Source organism: Gobius niger (assembly GCF_951799975.1).
Source record: "Gobius niger genome assembly, chromosome: 1".
Classification (NCBI taxonomy): Eukaryota; Metazoa; Chordata; class Actinopteri; order Gobiiformes; family Gobiidae; genus Gobius; species Gobius niger.
The window spans coordinates 15,281,927-15,295,310 of NC_136852.1; the positions used below are offsets into that span (position 1 = coordinate 15,281,927).

The 13,384-nt window shown below is 40.6% G+C and overlaps 1 protein-coding gene across 3 annotated transcripts in view; it reads right to left on the reverse strand.

Annotated features, from left to right (window-relative positions):
* Nucleotides 1-13,384, reverse strand: part of grik4 (glutamate receptor, ionotropic, kainate 4) — a 245,855-nt gene that overhangs the window by 185,236 nt on the left and 47,235 nt on the right. For all 3 annotated transcript variants that reach the window (XM_079580067.1, XM_079580066.1, XM_079580065.1), the window contains one exon: nucleotides 12,425-12,613. The gene's annotated coding sequence lies outside the window, so the exon portion shown is untranslated. The remainder of the gene's footprint in view (nucleotides 1-12,424; nucleotides 12,614-13,384) is intronic.

Below are 13,384 nucleotides of genomic sequence, written 5' to 3' on the forward strand. Positions count from 1 at the left end.
AAGAACATGCAAACTCCACAAAGAAAGGTCCCGTCCCATAATCGACCCAGAGACCTAACTGTGAAGCACGAGCACCAACTGCTTCACAGGCGTCCCATGGCACGATGGCGTCGCTTATTCACACATGATCCGCACGGCTCATCATGTCTTTTTCAGAAGCATCATCAAACACCCTTATAGGCCAATAAAAGAGCCTATTTAAATGGTGGCGGACGATTGTAGGGTGCGGGCACATGGGGAGGAAACACTGCTTTGGTGCATGGACAGAAGGGCAGAAGGGAGGATGAGGTGAAGCCAGTGCTCGTTATTTTTAATAATGTTCTGAGTTCTCATTATCAAATGATCTGACACTACATGAAATGTGGATGTGAAACACACTCCAGCCTCTGCCTCCTCTCTCGTGCTAATCACGGGATCAATAGTGAAATTCACTCCCGCCCTGTGGGAATACCATGGGAATCCTGTGACCTGTGGGAATCCTGACAAATTGTCAGCCTCTAATAAGCAACCCTACTAATAAGCAACAATTCCGCTACGACTGTAAGATAAGATGATACTTTATTGATCTCAACATACGACTGAGAGCTTACACACAAGAGCAACCCCATCCTCATACACAACTCAAACAAACGGACAGAGTTTAATAAGCAGTGGCGGTTTTTGATATGGGCGACATGGGCGGTCGCCTAGGGCACCATTGCATTTCTTCCAGCAGAATCACTGTGCATCGCTGCAGCCTCTTTAAACCGCAGCAATTATAAAGCTGCAAAGCGGAGCAGCTGCAGATCCACAACAGCGGATACACGCCCCTCTCATTACAAAGGCTCCATGTTTGCAAAGTTATGGCCCGCACTGCATATGCGGCAAGTTGGCAACACATGCGCCAATACGCCAAATAACCATAAAAACGCTCACGTGCTGCTACGCATGCTTCTGTTCAAGCCCACCATGGATATCAGCACAGAAACTATAGGAGCATAGCTGAGGCGCTCCCTCATAACAGCGGTCCCGCTGTTGACGAAGGAAAGACAGGTAGGAATAACAAAATCACTAACAGTAACAGCACGTCCGTCTGTCGCTGTCCCTCCTTTACGCCTTTTGTCTGGTACAGACTTGGAGAACAGCACTATGAGCACAGCCTACTGCTGTGTTATGATCCAGCCTTTTGAGCCTTTTATTCAATTAAATCTGTATCTCCTGCTTCTCTGAAATAAACACTTGAGCATAAAATCCTATTGATTCACACAGCATTTTTGCAACAGTATTTTTTTTAAAAGTCAAATTTGACCAGAATTTAGTTTACACAATCAAAAGTGCAGTACATGCCTAATATGATGCCAGAGATTTGACCTGATAAAGGCCCTATGCCTGTTTTTTTTTTTTTGTCAAACAATAAAAGAGGAATCTACCTTTCACTGCAATGGTATAAAACTTAAAACACTCACAAATTCTTTATAACTAGGTACACAGTGTTTTTTACCCCCACAAAGTCTGCCACATACTAAAGGAGGACAAGACAAATTTGGGTGCATTACAATAACAATAATATATAGTGCCTTTAAGTAGGCTTCATGTGGACAGGGAAGTAAATATGACAATTGAAAAAGACAGGAGTCAAAATTGTTGTACTTTTGCAGTTTAAGTAGGGGGCGCCGGAAAGATTGTTCGCCCAGGGCACCAAACAGGCCAGAACCGCCACTGTTATTTAGAAAGTCGTCTAAATCAAGAAAGCAGAACATGCCTTGGCTCAAACTGTTTTTTTGCCATATGTGCTGCAGTCTGAACCAAGAATAGTCTATTGGCAGCCCGTCGCATGTGTTAAACCAAACAATTGACAACAAGCGAGAAGAAGCTTCAGAACGTAGAAGCAAAACGTCCTCAACTCATTCAAAAAGTCCAGTTAACAATATTTAAATCTCTACAATAATTTAACCAAATCACTTCTTCAGAGCCAAAGATGAGGACTGAGCTTCCCACAAGATGTCAAAGGAAGACTAATCTTACAGTGAGTATTTCACAGGGAAGCTCAGACAACTTCTTTGGTCCTGATGAAGTTATTGGCTCAGTTTATTGGACTTTGCTAATCATTGTTCCTGAACGTCTGAAAATTCCTCTATGATTGAGCTACAATGTGGTGCAGTTTGTATCCCGACCGTGAGAAATGCTAACTATGAAATCACGCTGATAAAACATAATACTGCAATTCATAACTTTAAACTCAGTGCAGCTTTTCAGCAGGAGAAATGCTTGGTGTGGCGTTTTGGTTTATCTGACTTGCTTATTTAACTCAAACTGAATTACATGTCATCTTTCCCTGACATACGGCAATAGCTACTCAACTGTGAGGTGGACATGGGTGCATTTCTTTCAGAGCTACAAATAGACATGAAGCTACATTTTCGCTTCCGTTTATAGAACAGCTGATGAGCTGAATGACTCCTACCCTTCCGTCGTTCCACTTTGATCACATCTATGTCGTTCTCTTCCCTCCTCCTCATTAGGCAGAGCCGTATATCACTTGTTGATGCAGTAAGGATGACAGTATATAGTCTCTCTTTAGTGGAGCATAGCCAAAGTTCAATCGCTACTTCATTGGACGTCCTTCGCACCTTCATTACAACCGCTCGCCACTCCTCATGGCTCCGGTCCATGCATATTATCTGCCATTTAGATTTCGGGGCTTCGCTAGCCTGGCCTGTCAGACTAGACGGTTTTCAGAGAAGCGCCGCTATTTCCTTGAGTTCTTGACAGGCAAATTAACCAATCAGAGAAACGTATGAGCCGCTCAATACGAAGAAATTAAGAATTGAAATCATGGCATCAGCGCCATCTTGCGTATGACAATATATCGATTTTCGATATATCGCGATATTTTGCAGGACAATACAATACTGATGCTTTTTATTGCGATATCGATACGTTTGACAATGTCATGCATATTAATGAGCGAATACATGCATATTAATGAGGTAGCAGGGCTCTGCTGATTTCACAGTCAATAGAGGACAATAATGATCAAGAATTCAGTCAGAACAGTAGAGGGCAGCACTACAATTTCAAGCACTTTGACCAAACACTGTCACACAAATAGATTATTTTTAATGATTTAATGACAGTTTATATAATTTTAAATAACATTAATTTCAAGTTGATTTATTCCTTTAAAAATAGGACTGTGATTTCTTCGATGTTTAAATGCAAATGAAGTGATGTCACTGACAGATCAATGGACCCAGTAAGTAAGTTAGGGATCAGTTATTTATTTATTCATTTAAAGGAGTACAAAGCACATGGAAACAAATATATGATGTATATGATGAATAATATGTAGTACATTGAAATAAAGGTTAAAAATCGCATGTTTCCAAAAATCGGGATATGGTATATTATTTTTGAGCAATATATTGATTATCGTAAGGTTATCATTATCGTGAGCCATGTATCGCGTATCGAATCATGAGGTACCCAGAGGTTCCCACCCCCATTAAACCTTTTTCCATTACAGGTTGTAAATTTCGATGAAAGATATGGGATATAAGATTTGGCCTCTGCTTTTGAACAGAAGGTTGGAATGGATGGTTTTTCAAATGCCAAAACAGTAAGGATACACATTGACTTGAGTTTTTGAGAAACTATCAATTGACTGCATTACACACTTTGCGTAGTAGTCCCCGAAAAAAAAGCTTCACCATCCCTTTCCTTTCTTCACGGCTTGTTCTCTAAAACCTATTAAAGTGCAAGTGCAGCATTCACCTCCCGGAGCTTCTTCCGCACATCGCTGCTGACCTGGGAAGCAACTGGAGCAGTGATTTATGGCCTCCCAAACCTCCTAGCGGCCAATTGTGCTAAGAAGGCAGGACTGAGAAGTAACAAATGAGATGTTTAGCAGAACTTGAACCGTGCGCTGAACATAAATCACACCAGTTATCGATCAGCATTTGAACATGACCAAATCTATGCAGTATAACACGTGATTATTTGAAATTCGTTGGCGAGAGAAAATAATAGTTAGATCCATATGTTGTCTGTATCCAGGATGGTGTACCACAGGGGAGATTATAGATGACACTCACTTCTAACTCCAGTTACAAGAGGTCAGTAAAGAAGGAGCTGTGACCTGACAAACGGTCCTCTGAACTAAATCTCCAGTGTCCGTCCAGGACTAGGAACTATATTGTTACCGAAGTCAGAAACCCATCGTGCTAACTTCTACAATCGGCCTTCGTGACTATGTAATTGATGACAGTGGTGATAAAAGGTAGTAAGATGGGGGAAACGAAGAAATGATTCGAGAGATACGAGTCCAGTAATTTCATTGACAGATGGGGGAATCCCTTTGAAGTCTAGAAGGAAGTATCATGGGTCATTTGGGCTGAGAGCCAGAGACTTATTTCTGCCTGGGTGAGGAGCGCGGTGTGAGCAGTGGTGCTTCTCGGGGACAGAGGCGGAGATCGGTATCATCAATCTAAAGCCTCTCCTCCCGCGGTGCTCATTTCCACAGAGAAGACTTTGCATCTCATTAGGCTGATTCGCTCTCGGTGTCAGCCGGTCCTACACACCTTTGCTCCACAACGTCGCAACTCCACGAACTGGACCAAAGCCATGTCTATATAGTCATGATTATTTTGTGTGTGTGTGTAGAGACCAGAAGTACAGAAATACCCATGGATACAGGATTTTTAGTGCTCAGTGTTAATTAGTATTGCGCTTTTGTGATTTGTTATTTGCAATTAGAGATGCACCGATCCAGCTTGTTTTTTGCTACCGATACCCATACCGATACCAGGGTTTGCCGATATCCGATATTTACCAATACCAAGAGACTTTCGTCAAAGGCTTTCTCTGAGTGAACATTTTAATTGACTCTTTTCTCCATTTTAAGATCAATAAAGTCATATTTTATTGTCATGATGTTACAGATCAGTTATAAATTATATCTATTGATAAACTAATGGATGAACATCAAACAAAGATCACTGGACTTTTCTACACTAATTATCCTTGGGTATATTACATTAATATAAACAACTCACATGAAGTGATCGGATCAATACAAATATGTTAGATCAGCTATTTATTAAACTAAAATACAAACACTTGGCTTCAGCAGTGGTTATTTTATTGTATTTGGCTACTTCATATATTTCTATCACAGTTTCTGACCCAGCTTTAATTAGTTTTCGTTAGCATTAGCATGCTCCCGCTTGCTTTAGCATACTGATGCTAACCACGATCAAAAAAACATTTCTGGAGGTTAAAACTAAATAAGCAATTGAATTCTCCAGGTTCTAAGCTTTAAAACAATGCATTCCCATTCCCTTAGATTAAAGTGGTTAACGTTGTGTTTTTAAAGGAATAGGCCACCGTTACATACTGAGATATGTTCTTACCTTAGCTTAGAGGAGTAGCTCGACATCCACGCAGTAATATCTTCACTTTACTGTGCAGATGTCGAACTACTCCTGGTATTATTCCGCCTTACAATATAGTTCCCATTTTCATCCGCCTAGAAAATCCACATTGTTTAATTTTGTTATAGTGTAACACTTCACGTAACCATATTTAAATAAGGAAAATGTGGAAGCGCTTGGTAGCTTCTATCTTCACCTTGTTTAGAGCTATAGAAGAGAGGCTAAATGCTAACGCCGTCTGTGTTATGTTTACGTGACTGAAGACACCCGTGAAGACCAGACAGGTACAAATGAACTTGTCTAAGCTAAGGTAAGAACATAGCGGTGGCCTATTCCTTTAAGGCATTGAGAGCCAAAATTCATTCATCATTCATTCATCGATTCATTATCAGATATTTGTAGCCGATATGCGATAGTGCATTTATTCCCATATCGGCTCCAATATTGGATACCAGTATCGGATCGGTGCATCCCTAATTGCAATCATTCCATTTGCAACTAATCTACAAGCAAAAGGTAAATAGTACATTACATCAACGTGCATAGCATATTCATCTCCTGACTAGTTGTGAAAAGCCAGAGCCTTTTCCAGTGACTGCTGATCTTTGGTGGGATAAACCTGAACAAAGAGGCCTATTAAGGGGAACGCAGAGAGATACACCGACAGAACCATCATTCTTACATTTATTTACTTGGGGCAGGTTAAAGTGACCAATTAACCTCAAAGATCCTGTAACCGATATCTCCTATTCTCTAAGGATAGCGGGAGGACGTTGAATTTAAACCGAGTGGCCCTGAACTCTTTTCTACTTTACACAAAACCTCGAGCACATCACGTTTCTTCACGCATAAAAGTTCATAAGCACCTTTTCAAGCTCGAGTTTAATGTCATATAGCAACATTAACAACTCCCGGTGCAGCATTCCTCTGGATTCACAGATGATTAAAATGTTCTAATATACGGTGCTCACAGCATGCACTGCAGCGGTATCTGTTTTTTAGCTTTACAATATACGCTCTGTGAGGAAAGTGTACAGAAGCTTTCACACAGAAATCAGCATAGCAAAATATCCAGGGATACGTCGAAGAATCATATTATTCACAACATCACAGGGAAAATCCTCGAAGTCTGTTCTCATGGCTCAGGTATTTCGGGTTAGACTATACTTTTAGATAGATTCGATCAATCTGAATCAAATCTATCTAAAATCAGCCCACTGTCATGCAGACATTCCTACTCCTTCAGCAGTGGTAAGTGACTGGTCCATTATGGGCGGTAGGGCGCGGCCCCCTGTCTATCTATCCAATTTGTGTGTGAAAAGGAAAAGATATTGATGAGTTAAATCAGTAATATTAATGTGTAATCAATGCATGAATGCTGGTTATAAGTTGTATAAACGTTGGCTATAAGCTGTATAAAATGTGATATAATAGTTTACTTTGTCTGTCTGTGTACAATCTGCGTTTCCTGTGTTGGCGTTTTGCTGGTCCGGGTGGTGGGGAGAAGCGCCCTTCGAAAATGCGCGATATAAAAAATCCACCCAATCAAAACTTGATAAAACATTACAACATCAGCACCTATAATGAATCAGCCAACAAACGGTGTACGTTTGTCCGGCAGTGTTGAGGGTAATGAATTACAAAAGTAATGAGTTACAAAAATATATTATAAATATATAGATACTTTGTTCAGTAACAAAGGAATATAACATATTACTTACACAAAATACGGCAATAAATTAGTAATTACAATTCAACTAACTCGAGTTACAAGAGCAGTTAAATGTCAAACTCCCCCCAAAATAATGTAGCACCAAATCAAGTTGTACACGTTAGTGTATACGATCTGCAGTTAATGTAGTTAATGTCCTCAAAACAAAATACAAGACAATGGGGGAAAGCGAAGAAAAATTAAATCACACTTTTGCTTGGTGGCATTATTACTATATTCCGTTTGTATTTTGCCAAAAGTAACTCAGAAGTAACTCAAAGTAGTGTAACTCAGCTACATTTTTGAAACCGTAGTATGTAAAGAAACATATTACATTTTTATAGCTGCAATCAGTAATATAGAATATATTGGAGCCGATTACACTGGACTCTACTGTGAACGATATACGAGTAGCTTGCTGTGGGGAGCAGCGCTGAGCTCATGTACAATCCCAGAAGAGGAAAAAGTTCTCATTTGAGAGATGCCAGAAGCTTCGTGTTGTTGTCTAAGAGGAGGTGAAAGGATTTTGTCAAACTAATAGACTTTTGACAACGTTCTTCAGTCAGAAGTCATGTCTAAACGGACTTTGCTGGAGGTAACATCACGGTGCTAACTAGCTTGTCTGCTTTAGCTACTGCTTTTTTATTTCATTGTTTGTTTAGTTGTGTCTTTTGATCATTTTCTCCGTAAAATAATGACGTAAAATGCCCCAAAGATAACCCACTTTCTTTTTGAGGTTAAAAATAATATTTATAAGTATCAATCTTTTAATATCTAATTGAAAGTAGGTATAGGCAACAGCCTCCCTGGTTTTCACATCCCCAGCCGCCACGACCCTTCAGTACTGTACGTTGTTTCAGGTTTTCGTTTGAAGATAAGTGACCGCTAACCCACCTCCTCCTATGACAATCCGGATTATTCTCGATACTACAAGGCATGTCTGACTGTTAGCAAATGCGAGGAGACACAGTGTAATAAGTGCCCTTTACTATCAGATCAAGTTCAGCTCACGGGATAACGTACATTTAGCCCTTGCGTCACACGTTGCCTGCTCTCTGCACAACTGCACTCGAGGAGATAACTTAAATAAGGGTTGGCATGTTCCCTGGACGTTTTAATTAGCAAGTCTTTAATTCAGCCTGACCCCCTTTCAACTTGGATCATCCGGCGGGGGCAGTGATAAGGGCCTGTCAGTCACGTGCTAACTGTGGCTTTATTCAACAGCAAATTGTCTCCTCGCTATTTGCAGATGCACTGTGCTGCTGTGGGAGACCTATTCAGTGTGATCAGAGGGCCCCAAAGCAGAGCAGAAATAAAGACGAGCCGGAAGATGGTGCGTGCAAAGGGGTTCATCATTCCCCACTCACTGCTGTTCACACTGTGATGGGAATTAGGATGCACTGGTTTAGTTCAAATTGGGTCAAGAATGTAACACAGACACATTTCAGTATATGAAGAGTTGGATCTATTTTAGATGAGACCAGTGTTAAAAGACAATTTCCTGAATGTTTCTTCCCACTCTTCACCCTGTGCTGTCCTGTCCAATGAAGCCTATGGGTCAAAGAACTTTTAAAAACTCGTATTATCATGAAAATACAGCAGAATAACACTTTTTGGAACCATAGGTCTTAGGTCAGGAACTCTAACAGATCTGTAACTTGGTCAATTATGAACAGAACCAAGTAGAACACATTGGTTTCACCCAGCCGCCTCTGCACTGTCAGTGCCCGCAGACAGTCCTAATCCAAATCTGACCTTTCAGCCCCATTATCATTGCCTCCAACCAGTAAAGTGCTCTCATCCATCAGACAGCTCGCCCTGAGACAGCCGCCAGTTACTGTCCAAGTGTGACTGCAGCTCCTTCCAATTTGTAAATGGGATTAGAGAGCATCTACAAATGATGGAACAATATCACTTCTCGCCACACATCACGAGAGACAGCTGTCGCCACGGGCCGCTCAGGCCACATGCAAACGCACACATACGCACGCCCGGACGCAAAAGCAAATACAGGGCTATGACTTTTCCTTTTATGGGTGATCATTAATAGTGGCTCAAATTAATAAATGGCTCAGAACATATATATTAAATGCTGTGGAATAACATGTTCCTCATGTTAAATCAAACTAAATACCTGTCTTACCACCATTTTACCATTTCCATTTTTTATACCACATTGCAAAATGATTTGAAACGTCCTTAACAAATTAACAAAGTATTGCATCTTTTCTCTACCTTCAGAACATAATTTTGTTTAAACTGCAAGGCTATGTACATGAAAAATGGAGAAAAAAAGATCACTGCACTCTGAAAATGTCAAACTGAAAATGCTTTTTGCGGAGGATGTCTCTTAGTTATACTCCAGCACATGTTTCAAGAACGCGGCAGTATATTGACGTACCTGATGGCATCTTTCACATACTCAGTTGGTGGACCTTGGTCAGCCCTGTCTTCACTGGTACTTGTGCAGCGACCCTCAGTCTACAGTAGCTGCTGCCAGAGCCCATGTACCTGTCTGCCGCAGTAATCTGCGCTGAGCAGACAAACATCACCGCCTTATCTCCTCTGCTCAGGAGCAGCCACGCAAGAAGGAAGAGCAGCCGCGGTGAGCCCAGCAGCAACAGACAGGAGCGCACATAAATTCAGTCAACACTAAAATACCCACAGTTCATTAACCAGAAATACACAACTGCATCCCAGGAGCAGACACACTCCAAAGCACATAAAACTTGCTCTGAAAGAAGGGACCCAGTTTATCTGATAGGCACTATGTTGCGCTAAACAGGGAAGTTCGATGGGAAACGGCAAATGCATAAACAATGCAGTAAACAATGTGGGACCGAGATAAATTTAACATCTGCAACAGAGCAGGTCCAGCTTTACATATCAAGTGGCTCCACACATGAGTTTACCACAGGAAGTAAAGACTGTGAGGCCATAACAGCACATCTACTCTCGATATATTCACAAGTGGATCTTACATGTAGCAACTGATGTCAAGTCACTTTGAGTCAGACGCAGACTTAGTAAAAAGAACAGAAAAAAGAGGTGTAGAGTTGAAGCATGGTTTGTCATTTGTATTCACAGCAGAATGGGCAAGTCCTGTGCCTGGAAGCATGAACAGAACTTAACCTGCATGTAGATGAGAGAAGTACATGAGGTTATTACACTGACATTGAAGAATCATTACACGAACCCCACATTTCTATAATTTATTATACTGCATTAGTGACAAACCAACAAAAACAGCCTGTGCAGCATTTGCAGAGCACAGATTCAGATGCACATTGTTGCTGTGACCTTGATGATACAAATGTGAAAGAGTGCACTGCCACTCAAACGAACAACACTGGAGGCTCTACTTCGATTAGGTCGGTGTGTTCCATTGTCCATCACCTTAAATCAACAATGGATATGATTAAGCTTTGATCAAAAAGAAAATCTAGCAGAATACGTCCAACTGCAGCTAAAGATAAAGGCATCAAACCCCAGTACTTCTTCACCTCATTAATGCAAATGTGTAGAATCACATCTCCTGGTAAAATGATCTCTGCTTTTATGTTAATGACTTAACTTGCCATTGCAGCTGCTATGCCACTCAAATCTTGCACTTGCTAAAATTCAAGTCAACCATCATTAGGTCTGACACGTTTCATCCATAATCACCATTTAAACAATGTGTCAAATCAGCGCAATTTTCCACATCAGAATTAGGTCTCACTTTTTGCTGATTACAAGCCGAGTTTCCAAATGCAATCTATATTCTACAGTGCGTGCAGATACACACACCAACAAACCATTGTCTCATAAGCCTCTTATATTGACTACTGGACAACAGAAAAAGACCTTTCACTTTTTTTCTTAGACTAGGAAAATGATCGCGTTAACGCATGCATTAAAAGCGGTTCACCACAAGTGGCATTACTGGTTATATCCAGCCCACTGGGCAACGCCATACTGGAAGGCAAACACGCCACACTGTGTCAATAATCACATGCCTGCAGAAAACAGATTACAAAATCATCGCATAAAAAAAAAAATTGAAAACAGGAATTTCTCTGCTTCACAACATCTGTTTCTTTAAAATGACAGGGCTGTAGTGACATGGCAAAGTAAACCACGATGTATACACCGGGGTTAATATATGTGTCTTCCACTTATACGTGTAATCAATGTCCGTGTCTTTCCATGTGGTTTACACTAAGATGTGCTTCAATGTCAGTGAGTGCCGAGTGCTGACAGAGGAAGAAAGCGCCACATTCGCCGCTGAAATCCACCACAGTTACAGGGATATGAATGAAAAGCGTCACTCCAAGGCATCGCAGATGGAAATCTCTGTAAACTTCACAGCAGCAGGGCCTGGTCACGGTCAACTAAAGGGAGACTTAGATTCAGGCGAGAACCATTCACATTAAGGAAAAGCTGCATAGACGGTGCTTGTTATATCTGAGATTCTGTCTAAATGACTTCACAATATACAATCCAATAATGTAATAATGTATATGCATTATGTCAATTAAAACAAATAAAGTCCCTAAAAAAAACGTTGTATCTATGTAATTAACAGGAGGTGTAGCCAATGGGCCCAGGGGCCGAAAGGGGCCAAGACATGCATCAAGATGCCACTTCAGTACTTTTCACCATTATTGTGTAAGATAATATCTTTATTAGTTATGGCACATGGCAAACTGAGGCAACACAAAAAAATGCAGGGATAATCAAACAAGTCATGTAATACAAACCTTCATTGATGTTTAATTTGAATTAGACAAGCTTATAATGCATATATGATAATCAGATATAGCACCTGTTTTTTCTTGTTTAGTTGCAATTCGGTCCAAACAACTCAATTCTTTGCGAGAATGTGTTAATAAGCATGTTTCACACCTTTCAGGAAGCAGAGCGGCAGAGTAATGATTAAACTATTCTGTAATTAGGCAAATGTTTCAGCATAAGTGTATCTTACGAGTTTGTGCTAAAACATATTGTGTAACTTACATTCCCACAAACATTACATACACTTTCACTTGATTAAGAAGGAAAATTGGTTTGAAAACCAATAAACTTGGTAACTTTTAAGTCAGATGCACATAAATGCTGTCATGGTTAAGTTTCGTAAAGTATATTTTGTGTGTAGTGTTTATTACCATGTGATCGGCAGCACAAGTCATGGTTTAGGCAACACACAAGCTAGCATAGCTATTCATTTCCCCTCGTCTTCAGAGCATGCTTGGCGGGCTGACCATGTGTTCATTAAACAGGGCACGTGAGTGGCAGCTGATTACCAAACATCTCTACCTACCTTTGATCTCCTGAGGTGTGGGGCTCTAATCCATCTTGCAGCACAGAGGAGCCTGTCTGATGTGGATAGTTGCAGTAGCCACTTAGCCTGTCCTCATCTCACACACACAAGCAGTGGTTTAGGCACAGCTGTCTCTGCCGCAGGAGCCTATGAAGACACATGTGGAGTTTGGGCTTCTACCTCACGACACTGTAAGACAAGAAAAAAAAGATTGTGCGGCGTGTTAAGTTATTCTACTGATGCCACATTTTCTATAGCTTATTCATGAACACAATTTATCGTGGGATATGCCATCGCTGTGGGTCTTTCAAGGGATTTTAAAACAGTTGTGAAGATATAACATTTTATCTCCTTAGCAATTAAAAGCATGCTGCAGTGGGTCATCCTCTGGGCTTAAATACTGAGCATAAGCACTACAGAGAGAATAAAGGAGGACACAGAGAAGTTTGGAGAGTGAAGTTCTCAGTGGCTACAAACTAATACTATTGAAATAAAAGAGAATAAGCTTGAGATCCAATCATCATAGTAAACATATCCTTCTGGCCACAGCAGTAGTAGATTAAAACTTTTCATTTCGAGCTGCGTTTCCCTAAACGTCCATCACCTTGAGATGGTCTGAATGCCTGAAAGAAATGTCAGAGCAATTTTTCTGAAGAGGATGAATGTGTGGTGTTAGTATGTAAAAAGACTATTGGTTGTGTGGAAGCCCTGCTTGGACTCTTATTTGTCTAATAGTTCTTTTCAAGTTGTGTGTGTTGACTATTTGTCGATTTTAAAGATGTGTTATTGTATGTACCACTGTTTTAATTAAAGGGACTATACAGAGTTTAAAAATGTCAAAACTAAGTATTTTCATCCCCCATACATTTTGTGTACATGTGTAGAATGAGCCCAGACCTATTCACCACAACTGCCTCTAAAATCCTGCACTGTAGTTACGCATAAGACCTGAGGTGGCAG